General features: G+C 45.9%; 1 long non-coding RNA gene across 1 annotated transcript; it reads left to right on the forward strand.

Annotated features, from left to right (window-relative positions):
- The first annotated feature begins 10,283 nt into the window (after positions 1 to 10,283).
- On the forward strand, positions 10,284 to 11,607 carry LOC138102734 (uncharacterized). Its single transcript, XR_011147501.1, has 2 exons — positions 10,284 to 10,413; positions 11,252 to 11,607. It is a non-coding gene; the product is annotated as an uncharacterized lncRNA (long non-coding RNA).
- Positions 11,608 to 13,376: the final 1,769 nt, after the last annotated feature.

Raw genomic sequence — 13,376 nt, forward strand, 5'->3', positions numbered from 1 at the left:
CTATTAGAAGACTGAACAGTGTCCAAGTTGCTGGAGGAGAGAGCTTGGTTTTAGACAAGAGTGGCAGAGCGTGGCTTTGTGGAAGGAAGGAGTTGGTTCTCTGGTTGTGGGGGTTTTTGACCGTGAAGAGAGAAAAGAGGGAGAGAAAGGATAAAAGAGGCAATGGGATCATCAGAAAGTAAGGAAATAACCCAGAAAAGTCCGTTAGGATGCGTGCTGGCACACTGGAAAGAGCTGGGGGGAGTCCCTGGAGGGAATATGAAAAAGAGCACCCTAATTAAATATTGTAATCAGTGGTGGCCACTCTACAGATTAGATGATGGTGAAAAATGGCCAGAAAATGGCTCTTTAAGATATAACACTCTATTGCAATTAATGTTATTTTTAAGGAGGGAAAATAAATGGGATGAGACCTCCTATGCAGATTGCTTTTTTACCTTAAGACGCAAACCAGAGTGGCAGAAACAATGTGGCATCAATCTGGCACCATAGGACTCTATGGTCTTCCTCCTAGAAAAGGAGACAAAAGGAAAAAACCGCATGAAGAGATGTTGCTCGTCATGCAGCATTGGGCAAAGATGTTTGAAGCTCAAAGCTGAGAGGGACCAGGATCCCTTGGAAACTCAGGAGCTAATGGGGCGCAGTGGTGGCATTCTAACATCAGGAACAATGTCCCCAGTGCCCCAAACATCCTCAGAGGATAGTGGGGATGAAGGAACAAGCGAGGCTGGCTCAGGAATATCATCCAGATCTAGGAGCAAGACCCCTGTAGAGAAGAAGCTCATAGCACCACTTAGACAAGTGGTGGGGCCAGACGGGGGAATAACAAAAGTTAAAACACCATTTACAGCTTTGGATTTAGATACCTGGAGGGAGGCAGCCAGAATGTATAGAGAAGACCCTGAAAAGGTAGCAAAAAGGTTTGAATTGGTTGTTAGAAATCAAGATATTGATTGGGAAGATATAGATCTCATGCTGTCAGAACTAACCGAGACAGAAAAAGCTGCAGTAATGTCCACAGCAAGAACACACGTGCAGGGACAGATAGCTGCTGGGACATTGCATGGAAATGTAGATAACATTTTTCCTACAGGAAATCCACAATGGGACCCCAATGATCCACAAACATACCCATTCTTAGTTAGATACAGGAAATTAGTACACTGGGGGCTTCTAAATGCTATACCTAAAACAGTTAACTGGTCATTGTTATTCAGTATTCACCAAGAAACCACTGAATCCCCAGGTGCATTTATAGAAAAATTAAGGGATAATATGAGAAGACACACTACACTAGACCCAGCTTCTGAAATTGGGCAGCAACAGTTAATATCCTTATTGATGGGGCAATCAGCACCAGATATACGTAGAAAACTGCAAAAGATTAAGGAACCAGATAACCGAAACTTAGAGAAGCTTCTGGCAGTGGCATGGGAAGTTTATAAAAACAGGGCACAGCCCCACACAGTCGCAGTGGCCCAGGTCAGGGGATCGGGATTCCCCAGGGGTGGGAGAAGGCCCCCACCCAGAGGACAAAGGCAGCAACGCCTAGGCTCAGACCAGTGTCTGGTATGCGGTCAGCCCGGGCACTGGAAGCGAGATTGTCCTATGAACCATGCCGTGACCCCAGCGACGCAATCATCAGCGCCACCGGGAGCAGTGACTGTAGCACAGCTGTACCAGGAGTGACGGGGACCGGCGGGTCCCTCCCTAGCTGACCCGCTGGTCAAAGCTAAGCTAGGGGAACGGGAGGTGGAGTTTTTGGTGGATACTGGAGCCACATTCTCAGTCCTGAATCAGACTTTGAGTCCTGTCAGTAATGATTATGTCCAAGTTGTTGGGGCTACAGGGAAAACTGAGAAAGCCTATTTTTTGAGACCCTTAAAATTTACATTAGGCAAAAGGATGGGAATACACCAATTTCTATATCTTCCAAACTCGCCTAAACCCCTGCTAGGCAGAGATCTATTAACCTGGTTACAAGCAAAAATAGAATTCACAGAACAAGGAATGAGACTACAGGTTCCTGAAGAAAAATTAATTTTGGCCTTAAGTTTAGCAAATATCCCTGAAAAAGAAGGAATACCCATAGATGATGAGATAAGAGATCAAGTAGTCCCATTAGTATGGGATGTTAAAATCCCAGGAAGATCAAAACGAGCTTCCCCTGTGGTTATTGAATTATTAGAAGGGGCACAGCCGGTGTCAGTCAAACAATATCCACTAAGGCATGAAGCACGGGTGGGAATAGAGCCAATAATTTCCAAATTTATCGATCAAGGGTTGCTGAGAGAATGTAGGTCCCCCTACAACACCCCAATTCTACCAGTACAAAAGCCAAACGGAAGTTATCGGTTAGTCCAGGACCCGAGGGCAATAAATGCAATAACAAAAACACTGCATCCCATAGTAGCCAATCCTTATACATTACTTACAAAGTTACAAAGTAATTTCGTGTGGTTTTCAGTTTTAGATTTAAAAGATGCTTTCTTTTGTCAGCCATTAGCTGAAAGCAGTCAGGAAATTTTTGCCTTTGAATGGGAAAACCCCAAAACAGGGAGGAAAAGTCAGCTCACATGGACTGTATTGCCACAAGGATTCTAAAATAGCCCCACGATATTTGGAGGTCAATTATCCCAAGAACTGGAAGCCTGGACACTGCCACTTGGAGAGGGTACACTCCTGCAGTACGTCGATGATCTACTGATAGCAACAAGGACCCGTGAAGACTGCAAGAACTGGACTGTAAGTCTTTTAAATTTTCTGGGACTAAGTGGATATAGAGTCTCCCCTGAAAAGGCTCAGCTAGTCCTGCAGAAAGTTACATATCTGGGGTATGAACTGGCAGGAGGGGAGAGAGCCTTGGGAGACAACAGGAAGGAGGCAATTTGTAAAATGCCCTGGCCAACTGAAGAACCAAAGAACTGAGAACTTTTCTGGGAATGACAGGATGGTGTAGATTATGGATCTACAACTATGGACTCATTGTGAAACCTTTATACCAACTCCTGAAAGAGACTGGGGGAACTCACCTATGCTGGACACCAGAGACTAATAAAGCATTTGTAACCCTGAAACGTGAGTTAATGCAAGCTCCAGCACCGGGCATACCAGATGTCACTAAACCTTTTCTGTTGTTCTCACATGAGAGACAAGGACTGGCGCTGGGACTTTTGGCACAGAAGCTGGGACCCTACAAAAGGCCAGTGGCTTATTTCTCCAAGCAGCTGGATGTGGTCAGCCAAGGATGGCCCCCCTGCCTGCGTGCAGTGGCAGCTGTGATCCTGAACATAGAAGAAGCTCGCAAGTTCACACTAGGCCAACAGATAACTGTTTTTGTCTCTCACACAGTGTCAGCAGTGCTCACACAGAAAGGAAATCACTGGTTAACCCCATCTCGCTTTCTCAAATACCAGGCTGTCCTGGCAGAATCAGAGGATGTGAGTATCCAGGTAACTAACATTTTAAACCCAGCAGCTTACCTTCAGGGCAGGGCTACTGAGGAGCCTGTAGAGCATGACTGCATTGAAACCGTGGAGGCGGTTTACTCCAGCCACCCGGACCTAAAGGACTCTCCACTAGAAAATGCAGACAACTGGTTCACTGATGGGAGCAGTTATGTCAAGAATGGTAAGCGGCTCGCTGGGTATGCAGTTACAACCACAGATGCTGTCATTGAGGCAAAACCATTACCTGTGGGGACATCAGCTCAAAAGGCTGAAATAATAGCCCTAACTCGGGCCTTGGTGTTGGCCAAAGGAAAACCTATCAACATTTGGACTGATTCGAGGTATGCTTTTGGGGTGGTACACGCTCACGGGGCTATCTGGAAAGAAAGAGGTTTATTAACCTCACAGAAGAAAGAAATCAAGCATGCTACTGAAATCATGCAGTTACTGGAAGCAGTGCTAAAACCTTCAAAAGTGGCTATAATGCATTGTAGGGGACACTCCCAGGGTAACACTATCCCTGAACTGGGAAATGCTATGGCAGACAAAACAGCAAAGGCAGTGGCTGGTGGGGATCAAATTCAAGCCCTTGCTCTAATCCCTTCTAACATCCTTATGGGTGAAAAACCCCCCCACCATATGACACTGATGATCTAAATTGGGTACAAGAAGGAAAGGGACAAATAGGATCTGATGGGTGGGCTAAAATAAAAGACCTCATTGTGATACCCAGAAAACTGCTAAAATTATTCATCCAAAGCGAACACTCAAAGACACATTGGGGAGTTGATGCTCTATATAACCATTTGAGGGACAAAGTGACAGCATCAAAACTGAAGGAAACAATATAGGACATAACTTCCACTTGTGAAATCTGTCTTAAAAACAATCCTAATACCACTGTTAGGCTAAGCACAGGGACTATCACTAAAGGAGTTTTACCCGGGGATGTGTGGCAAATTGACTTTTCTGAATTACCTAGAAAAGGGGGGATACAAGTACCTCCTAGTCCTCACAGACACTTTCTCAGGCTGGCCGGAAGCTTTCCCTTGTAGAACAAATAAAGCTAGAGAAGTTGTTAAAGCTTTAATACAAGAAGTTATTCCACGATTTGGGGTACCCCGAGAAATTAATTCTGACAGAGGATCACACTTTGTAGCCCAGGTAGTGCAGAAAGTCAGTCATTTACTAGGCATACACTGGCAGTTACATACACCATACAGGCCTCAGGCAAGTGGACAAGTGGAGAAGATGAATCACTTAATAAAGCAACAATTAGCCAAAATTTGTCAAGAAACTAATTTATATTGGTATCAGGCTCTCCCCATGGCTTTGCTAAGAATTAGGGTAAAACCACAGCTCAAAGAAAAATTAAGCCCCTTTGAGATCCTGTATGGAAGGCCCTATGGAACAAACGTGATTCACAATGACAGTGTGCCTCTGGTAGGGCAAAGCTACCTAATAGATTATGTAAAGCATTTAGGTCAAAAATTACAGTCAATACGCGCTACAGTTGTTAATTGTCAACCACCACCACCTGATAAACCCTTTCATAATGTGAAACCAGGGGATTGGGTTTATGTTAAGTCTTTTTCAGGGGATCCACTCCAGGAGAAGTGGGAAGGACCTTATCAGACACTGCTGACCACTCATACAGCAATTAAAGTACAAGGAAAACCGACCTGGATCCATTATACCAGGACCAAACCTGCGCCAAAGCCAGAGTGGGAGGCAAGAAGAACAGGACCTCTGCGCCTTCAGCTACGAAAAATCAACACAACATGATTTGGACCATACTGGTAACATTGATAATTGGGGCAGGTGCATGGGACCAGAATACATACCTTCGATTGCTCAAAGGTGTTGTTGAAAATTTTAATCTAACTGATTGCTGGATATGTTCTCAGCTGCCTGAGAATTCTGCTAGAGGCTTTCCTTTGGTTGGGGCAACATTCCCTAATACAACAGAAATCTATGCTGCACTTAGTACTAACAGGCTTTCACATTATGTCAACATATCCCTAGATCAACTTCAGTGGAAGTTGGAGTTTGAAGAGCCAATACTTGGGTCCTCACCAGTATCCTGTGTGCAGAGGTGCTGGGAAGAATCTGTACCTAAAAACTCAGGGGGGAATAAGACAGACTCCAAATGCGGGAACTTAACATTTATAGGCAGCTACCCCAACTGCTCGGAATTCTGGACATATGGGGGGGCCAACATGTGGAATAAGAATCAAACAAGACAAGGACCAAAGCCCAAGGGTTGGCCGGTGCCCACAGGGTGGGGTTGGTACTGGATATGTGGTCACAGCGCCTATAAAGTTTTACCCTTGGGATGGCAAGGCCGCTGTGCCATAGGACCAGTGTTTCCCCACATTACTGTTGTTTCTCAACTACAAGGCTTGCTCCGAACCTTTATACGGAGGACCAAAAGGACATCAAACCCCTTAATAGATAGGCCCACTAGATTTCACAGCTTTGCCAGATGGTTTATACCGGGACTCGGAGTAAGTGAACTAGAGAAAGCAATAGTGAACCTTTCTGCTACTGTAGAAACTATAATGAATGCCAGTGCAGATGCCATAAGAGCACAGCAAATCGAGATTAAGAGAATCTCACAATTAGCCATACAGAATAGACTTGCATTAGATTTGCTGTATGTCAAAGAAGGAGGAGTATGTACAGTAATAAACACAAGCTGTTGCAGTTATGTTGATTTAGACAAACGAATAGAAACAGATTTGCAGACAATTCTGGAAAAAACACAGACACTACATCAGATCACTTTAGACGACACTTCTTGGGGGTTTAAAGAGGTATGGGACAAACTTACATCATGGTTACCCAACTTATCCTGGCTCAAACAATTGTTTGTAATAGCTATTTGTGTTATTGCATTCCTACTTACTGTTTGTATTAGTAGTTACTGTTGTATGATACTATGTACTTGGAATCGCAATGCTTATGCTCAGTGGCACAAGCATAAACTTAGAGATAAGATAGAGAAGGGTTCTTACTTTAAAGACATACAAGATTTGTAAAGAATTACAAATAACCAAAGAAAAGGGGGGATTGAAGAAGGGGAAGTCAATAACTAACTCATGTAAGCACAAGTTAACTATTGGGAGACAGCAAATGTTAGTTCAGACAGAAGATGTTAATTACAAAGCCTGAGAAGCCGAATTCACCCTAATCTTGTCAAGATAGAGGGGACAAGGATCATCTCAGAGATTGCTGAATCATCCCTCAAAGGACTACGCATGCTCAGGGAGAAAGGTGAAAAGTTCACTGTGAGGATGACTACTGGCCTTCATCAGAAAGACCCCCGAGGAAGAGGAGAGGCCTTCCTCAGCGCGACCACCAGGACACACAGCGCATGCGTGGCCCATATGCTAATGACTTCCGAGAAATAATTTGTGTAACCACACCTGTCCCAAGGAATGTGATGAATATTCATAATTTAACCCTTAATACTGTGCTGTAGAGAGCACCGGGTGTGTGTTTTTGGAGGAGCGATCCCCACACACCCGGCGCGCTGAATAAAGCAAATACCCGCTTCTCTGACTCTGTCTCTGAAGTGTCTCCTGGCCCGGTTGCGGCACGATTCAGTAAATCAACCAAAGACAAATGTCTGGGTTGCTTTAGCCAAATCTGCAGGCTCTGATACCATCTGTCTATCTGACACAAGCCCTGACAAACCTTTTTCAACCTGTTTAGTTGGAATACCTCTTCCAGAAGGTTTTGATAATGTTACTCTTGATAAGTATTGGCCATATGACGATCATCATGTATCTCCAACTCCCAGCCATAGACACCAAACTTATATTGATAATTCTAAAATTGATAAATCTGACCTTCAAGAGCTAGAAATCCTAGGCTCGTTAACTATGGATACCTGCTATTTCTTTCACTTTCTAGGAGAAAACAGTCCTCATTTAAACGTTGCCACATATCACCCAGCTTATAGCAATATAACTTCTTGGTGTAATCAAGCTAAGCCTCTTATATATGAAGAACCTCATGCAGATCGCTTTAACAAACTTCCTATTCGATTCCCTAGAGGAATTTGGCTCATCTGTGGAAACAGGGCCTGGCAAGGTATACATTCAAAAATAGATGGTGGCCCTTGTGCTCTGGGACAACTTACAATTATTGCTCCCAGTGTCAAAGAGGTAATCAAAAAGAAAAGCAGAAGGATTAGATCTTCCTGGGGACATCAGTATGAGAGCGACTGTGATAGTGACTTTCACCCTTGGAACTCTGAAAAAATCAATTGTTGCAAGCATTTTTCTACCTCAGTTAAGTTCCTCAATTGCATTAAAACAGTTAAACAAGTTGGGATGTTGGCTCAGCAAGGAGGTAAATGCCACCTCTACTATGATCAGTGATTTGTTAACCGATGAAGAGGCAGTCAGACATGCCACTTTACAAAATAGAGCTGCCGTTGATTATCTTTTATTAGCACATGGGCATGGCTGTGAAGATTTTGAAGGATTATGCTGTATGAACTTATCCGATCATTCTGTTTCCATTCACAAACAGCTACAAAACCTAAGGGACCTAGCTAACCAAATTACAACAGATGACCCGTCTTGGCTAGACAGTTTGTTTGATGGTTGGAGCTTTGCACCTTGGCTAAGGGAACTCTGTAAAATAGGCTTGATTATCCTAGTAGTAATAATTATAGTTTTAGTAGCAGTACCTTGTATACTTCAGTGTGTGCAAAAAATAACGAGTAGGACTGTGTCTAATATCTTAGTTGTTCATCAGAACGGGGGAGATGTTGGGGAAGATGAAACAGGAAAGCCTTATAAATATGATTGCCTGACAAAAGATTTTGGGAATATGAAAACTATAAGCGACATCGAAATGAAAGCCACCTTTGAGATACCAAATCTTAGTTACTGAACAACTGGAAAACAATGGTGTGGCCGACTGAAGGTAATCCCCTCTTGATTGAACAATACCCTCTGCTTGCAGACAGGTCCAAGGGTCAGAGCAGACCCTACTAGCTCAGCAGAAGGGGTCCAAAGAGTAGTTTTTAGGAGTTAAAATGTAACACTCTATGGTAATGTAATAACTCTTATAGGCTGTATGTAAATGCTATAGGATTTGTACCTTGTACTAGATTGGCTAGTGAGAATTAGAATATTTAGTACAGAAGATGATTTATTGTATTGTAACGAGGACTTCGCTCTCTTTTTACTTTTGCTCTTGCTCTCACTCTTGCTCTTGCTCTCTCTCTTGCTCTTGCTCTTGTTCTTGCTCTCGCCCTCTCTCTCTCTCTTTCTTACTTACTCCGCTCTTACCTTGGGCTTGCTCCGAGCTGCAGCTGGCAGCTCTAAGCAGTGCCCCTGTACCCACGCCCTTTGCAATAAACCGTGTGTTCCACGATCTGACTTCAGAGATCTCTCGTCTCCATCCATTCCGACCGTCCAACCCACCCCAGCTCCTACAGCAGACGTATCTCTTGAAACATATTTGTTAGGTGAAACCATGTCCATACCAGTATCTCGTGTACTTGCAGCTTGATTGGACTGCAAGGATGCAGGTTCTTCTTCACCGAAGAATCCATGCATACCATTTTCTTCTCCCCCTCCTGGATGAGGAATAGGGGTCGGTAATTTGCGGCTGTGCACTGTAAGGAAATAAACGAGGAGTGGCTGAACCTGCCATCGCAGGTGGCTTTGATCTGGATACTGAGGGAGAGGGTACAGTGGATCTGGGTAGGGTACTGCCACCACACAGGATGGGTGAAGGGTGGAGACTCAGTGCTGCAACCTTTTGAGGCAGATAATCTGCACATTCTCTCAGTCGGAAATAAAGATGACGAACAAAGTCATCCGAAAGCTGAAAGTGATGGTGGAAAAATGAGGGATCAGATGCTTGTTGTGGAATTCGAAGCTGTGAAGAAGGCATATGAGAAGTTGGAGTTGTATTGGTCCTTGTAAAAAAAATGAGGTGAAGCTTGGGAAGATAGAGGAATGCTTTCTGAAGCTGTGCTGGTCACTATATCCTTCTCACTGAAGTGTTGAGCAGGCATTTGAGGATGAAAAAATCCCATAAAATCAGCTGAATGTCCCTGAGAAGTTCGAGAAGAATGTGCATGAAGTGGAATGTCTCGATGCGAGACGGCACTATTAATAACACGTGCTTGGTCCTGTTGTGATGGTTGAGAAAGTCCTCTTTCTGTTCTGGAGATAAAATCGTTTTTGTTTCGCTGAAATTGTATGTGAGATGTGGTTTAACATCGTGTGATTGTTGTGATAATTCTCGGAGTGGTGTTGTCAGAGCGATGATAGAGGGTACATGCGATGATGACACGGTAGTTGTTGAAATGTCTCTGCTGTATGTCCACGGCTGTGGCTGCGGTGCAGAATGGGGGCTGTGTTGACACAGGGCTGGTAGGAGGTGTAGCTGCCGAAAGCTTGTAGGATGGAACTGCAGTAGCCGAAAGAATTGTAGTGCTGGCTGGAGGTGCTGTGCTTATCGGTCGTATCGGCGTAGCAGCTGCGGCGTCGGTGTGTGGCTGGCGTGCGGGGCGGGCGGCCGGGACCGTGGGCGGGGCCGGGCTGGCCTGAGAATCGCTGGTGCCGGGCAGCGGTGGCGTGGCTTGGCTGGAAGCGGGGGCGTGGCTGACGCCCCGGCCAGGGCTGGGGGCGGGGCTAGGAGCGGCTCGAGTTGCAAGCGGCGTTGCCGAGGTAACCGCGGTATCTGTAGACGGGTGGCTAATGCCGCGCAGGCGTGGAAGAGAGGTCTCCCGAACGCGGAAGTAAGGCCGGGCTGGCAGCGGCGGGAGTGATGACGTCATCAGAAGGCGCCGCAGCCGCGGCGGGCCGTTCAAACGCGGAAGCGGCCGCGAATCCGGGCCGCGTGGGGTTAGCGGGAGGGCTAGATGGAAGCTCCGGGACCGCCCCTGGCCGCGCGCATGGTTCATCTGATGGGAGGACCCCAGGCTCGGGAGGTAGGGACCTGCCTCTGGCTTCCTCCGTAACGGGTGGATCGGGCGAGATGGAAACCACGCCCTCCGAGGCAGGCTCCATTTTTAGGGAGGTGGCCGGGGGCCCCCCGTCTCCCCCCCGGGCATGCGCGCGTGCAGGAAATTCTAAAACTGTTGTATCATATTCCTCCGCCGGACCGATTAAAAGTTTTAACTTCGGTTCCGGCAAAAATTCGCGTTTCGCCTCCGGAATGGCCACGCTCCCCCCTCCCGCCGCCTGCGGTGTCTGCAGGAACTCATAACCGCTTTTGATAGGAGTCGCGGGGACTTTCGCACGAACATCGCGTTCTCCGCCCGCGTCTGAGGGTGGGGAGGGTTCGAGCGAGGTTTTAAAATCTCTCGCTGCACTTACGGGTGTTAGCAAAGTTTCCGCGGGAGTGTTAAACATCTCCTCTACTTCAGAAGCAGGAGTTGACACCTCCAAAAGCGTTTCAGAAATTACTGTAGCTAATGGTATTAATTTTTGAGCTGTTTCGTCTTTTAGGCTGGCATAATGATATAGAATAGTATTAAAATTCTCCCAAAAAGATTGTAAACATAAATCTCCAATCCCTGCATCAGGAAACTCTCTCGTTATCCAGGATACCAAGCATCGTATTTCTTGTAGAGATGCTGGCATGGGGTGGTTTCATTCTAAGTTCGCCTCCAGTTGGGAAGGAACTGCACCCTGAAGAAGGGGCAGTCAATAACTAACTCATGTAAGCACAAGTTAACTATTGGGAGACAGCAAATGTTAGTTCAGACAGAAGATGTTAATTACAAAGCCTGAGAAGCCGAATTCACCCTAATCTTGTCAAGATAGAGGGGACAAGGATCATCTCAGAGATTGCTGAATCATCCCTCAAAGGACTACGCATGCCCAGGGAGAAAGGTGAAAAAGTTCACTGCGAGGATGACTACTGGCCTTCATCAGAAAGACCCCCAAGGAAGAGGAGAGGCCTTCCTCAGCGCGACCACCAGGACGCACAGCGCATGCGTGGCCCATATGCTAATGACTTCCGAGAAATAATTTGTATAACCACACCTGTCCCAAGGAATGTGATGAATATTCATAATTTAACCCTTAATACTGTGTTGTAGAGAGCACCAGGTGTGTGCTTGGAGGAGCGATCCCCACACACCCGGCGTGCCGAATAAAGCAAATACCCGCTTCTCTGACTCTGTCTCTGAAGTGTCTCCTGGCCCGGTTGCGGCACGATTCAACCCATAATTTGTTTCGTGGTCTAGTTTTGGACAGCTTACCTCGTTTTTGATTGATGTTACCAGCTCGTGAAGTCCCAGTCCGAGTTCCGTCCAGCAGACCACGGGTCCTCCTCCCCCCTGTCGACCGAGGTTAGGAGATCCTGGAATTTCAAGGCCGACCCCGTGGGGTTTTCTTTTTGTCTGGTCTTAGCTGCGCGCTGCTGTCCAAAGGGGTCTGGGTCGTTCCGTTTCGTGGAGGTCGAACACGGGGCACCATTTGACACTTTATTGTGCCATAAATTGAGTCTCTCCTGATGGGAGAGGATTTGCTGAAAGTTCTTGCAAGGAGTTTAAAAGATAAAGCGAGTCGTCTTCTTTAGTTTCAATACTTCCAGATAGTTGTTTATTAAGTCTTATCAGAGAAACTGAGCCACTAGCGTGACCCAGGTGCAGCATGGAAAGAGGGAAAGTAGGAGTGAGAGCGAGAAAGCCTCATTATCAAGATTTACACAGCCTTTTAAAGACATTTTAAACAATAGTTACTAAAAACATACATTATTTTTACTTTCTTACCAATTATTCAGTAACACGACTAGGAACTGCAGAATTTTTTATCCAATCAATCCAAACTACTTTTACTGCAGAATATGGAGTGGTAGAAGAAGGAGAAGAAGGTCTAGAGAACAACAACAATCCTCCATTTTGATATTTCTTACTCTTATCTATTTACTCTAAAGAGAAGCCAAAAGCCTCTAAATTTTTCACTCTATGACAATCTTACATAGTAGTCTATCACCTAATTCACACCACTGTATTTTCTAGTTCTTGTCTGACTGTTGGTAATTTTTTCCAAGGTTTAAAGTTATACCAGTGTTGTCCAGGGGGGTAAGAACCCTTAAAAACAGACAGAGAAATATTCTCGGCACTCTGGGTTCCTATAATACCCATTCAGTTATGATGAGGGGTTCCTTCTGCTCTTTGTCCCACTGAAATATGAGGCCGTGAAAGTGTGGTACCTCCCCTAGAATGACAAGCTTAAAGGGTAGGGAGGGCTGATACCTGTGTGCTTGTCAGGTGGAAATGAGCTCTTGTATCTTTTTGAGAGACTGCCTTGCCTCTTCTGTCAGGGATCTACGGGGTTGTTGGGGTTTTAGGAGCTCTCCTGTTTTTTTTGGGTTTTTTTTCTGTTAAAGGAATTTTCCCCCCATACCTGTTGCTAGGGGAACAAATGGTGGAGTACTTAAGAAAAACAAAAGACCTGGCTGCTCTTTTTTGTTTCATCTGGGTGTGTGGGCAGTTGGTCTCAGTGTTCGGACAGAGAGGGAAGCTGCTTTCTTCGGCCGCTTTTCCTTCTGCTGGAGAACCCCGGGATCTCAAGCCCACCTTCCCTGCCCCGCTTGTAGCCGGGCTGTGGCCGCCCTTCCCTGCCGTTCCTTTGAGCTTTCACTATGTTGTATGTTGGGGTCCCTCCCCCTGCCATGTAGCCCTGGGAGAGGGGCCCTGAGGGGACAGACACGGGGTTTCCCTGCCCCTGGTCAGCCTCATTCCCGATTGGTTGGTTTGTGGTTTCCTGCGCGGGCAAGGACCCTCGGGTCCCGTGACTGTAACAGTTCCTCGGCAGAGCCCCGGCCATGCGGCTGGAGAAATAAACATCTCTCTGAAACATCTATCAAGAATCCGTCCATATATATTTCTTTTCCACGGGACTCCTGGTTTGATATAGGCATGTTACAGTATCCCCACTG

Source organism: Aphelocoma coerulescens, assembly GCF_041296385.1.
Source record: "Aphelocoma coerulescens isolate FSJ_1873_10779 chromosome W unlocalized genomic scaffold, UR_Acoe_1.0 ChrW_unloc_scaf_1, whole genome shotgun sequence".
NCBI lineage: Eukaryota > Metazoa > Chordata > Aves > Passeriformes > Corvidae > Aphelocoma > Aphelocoma coerulescens.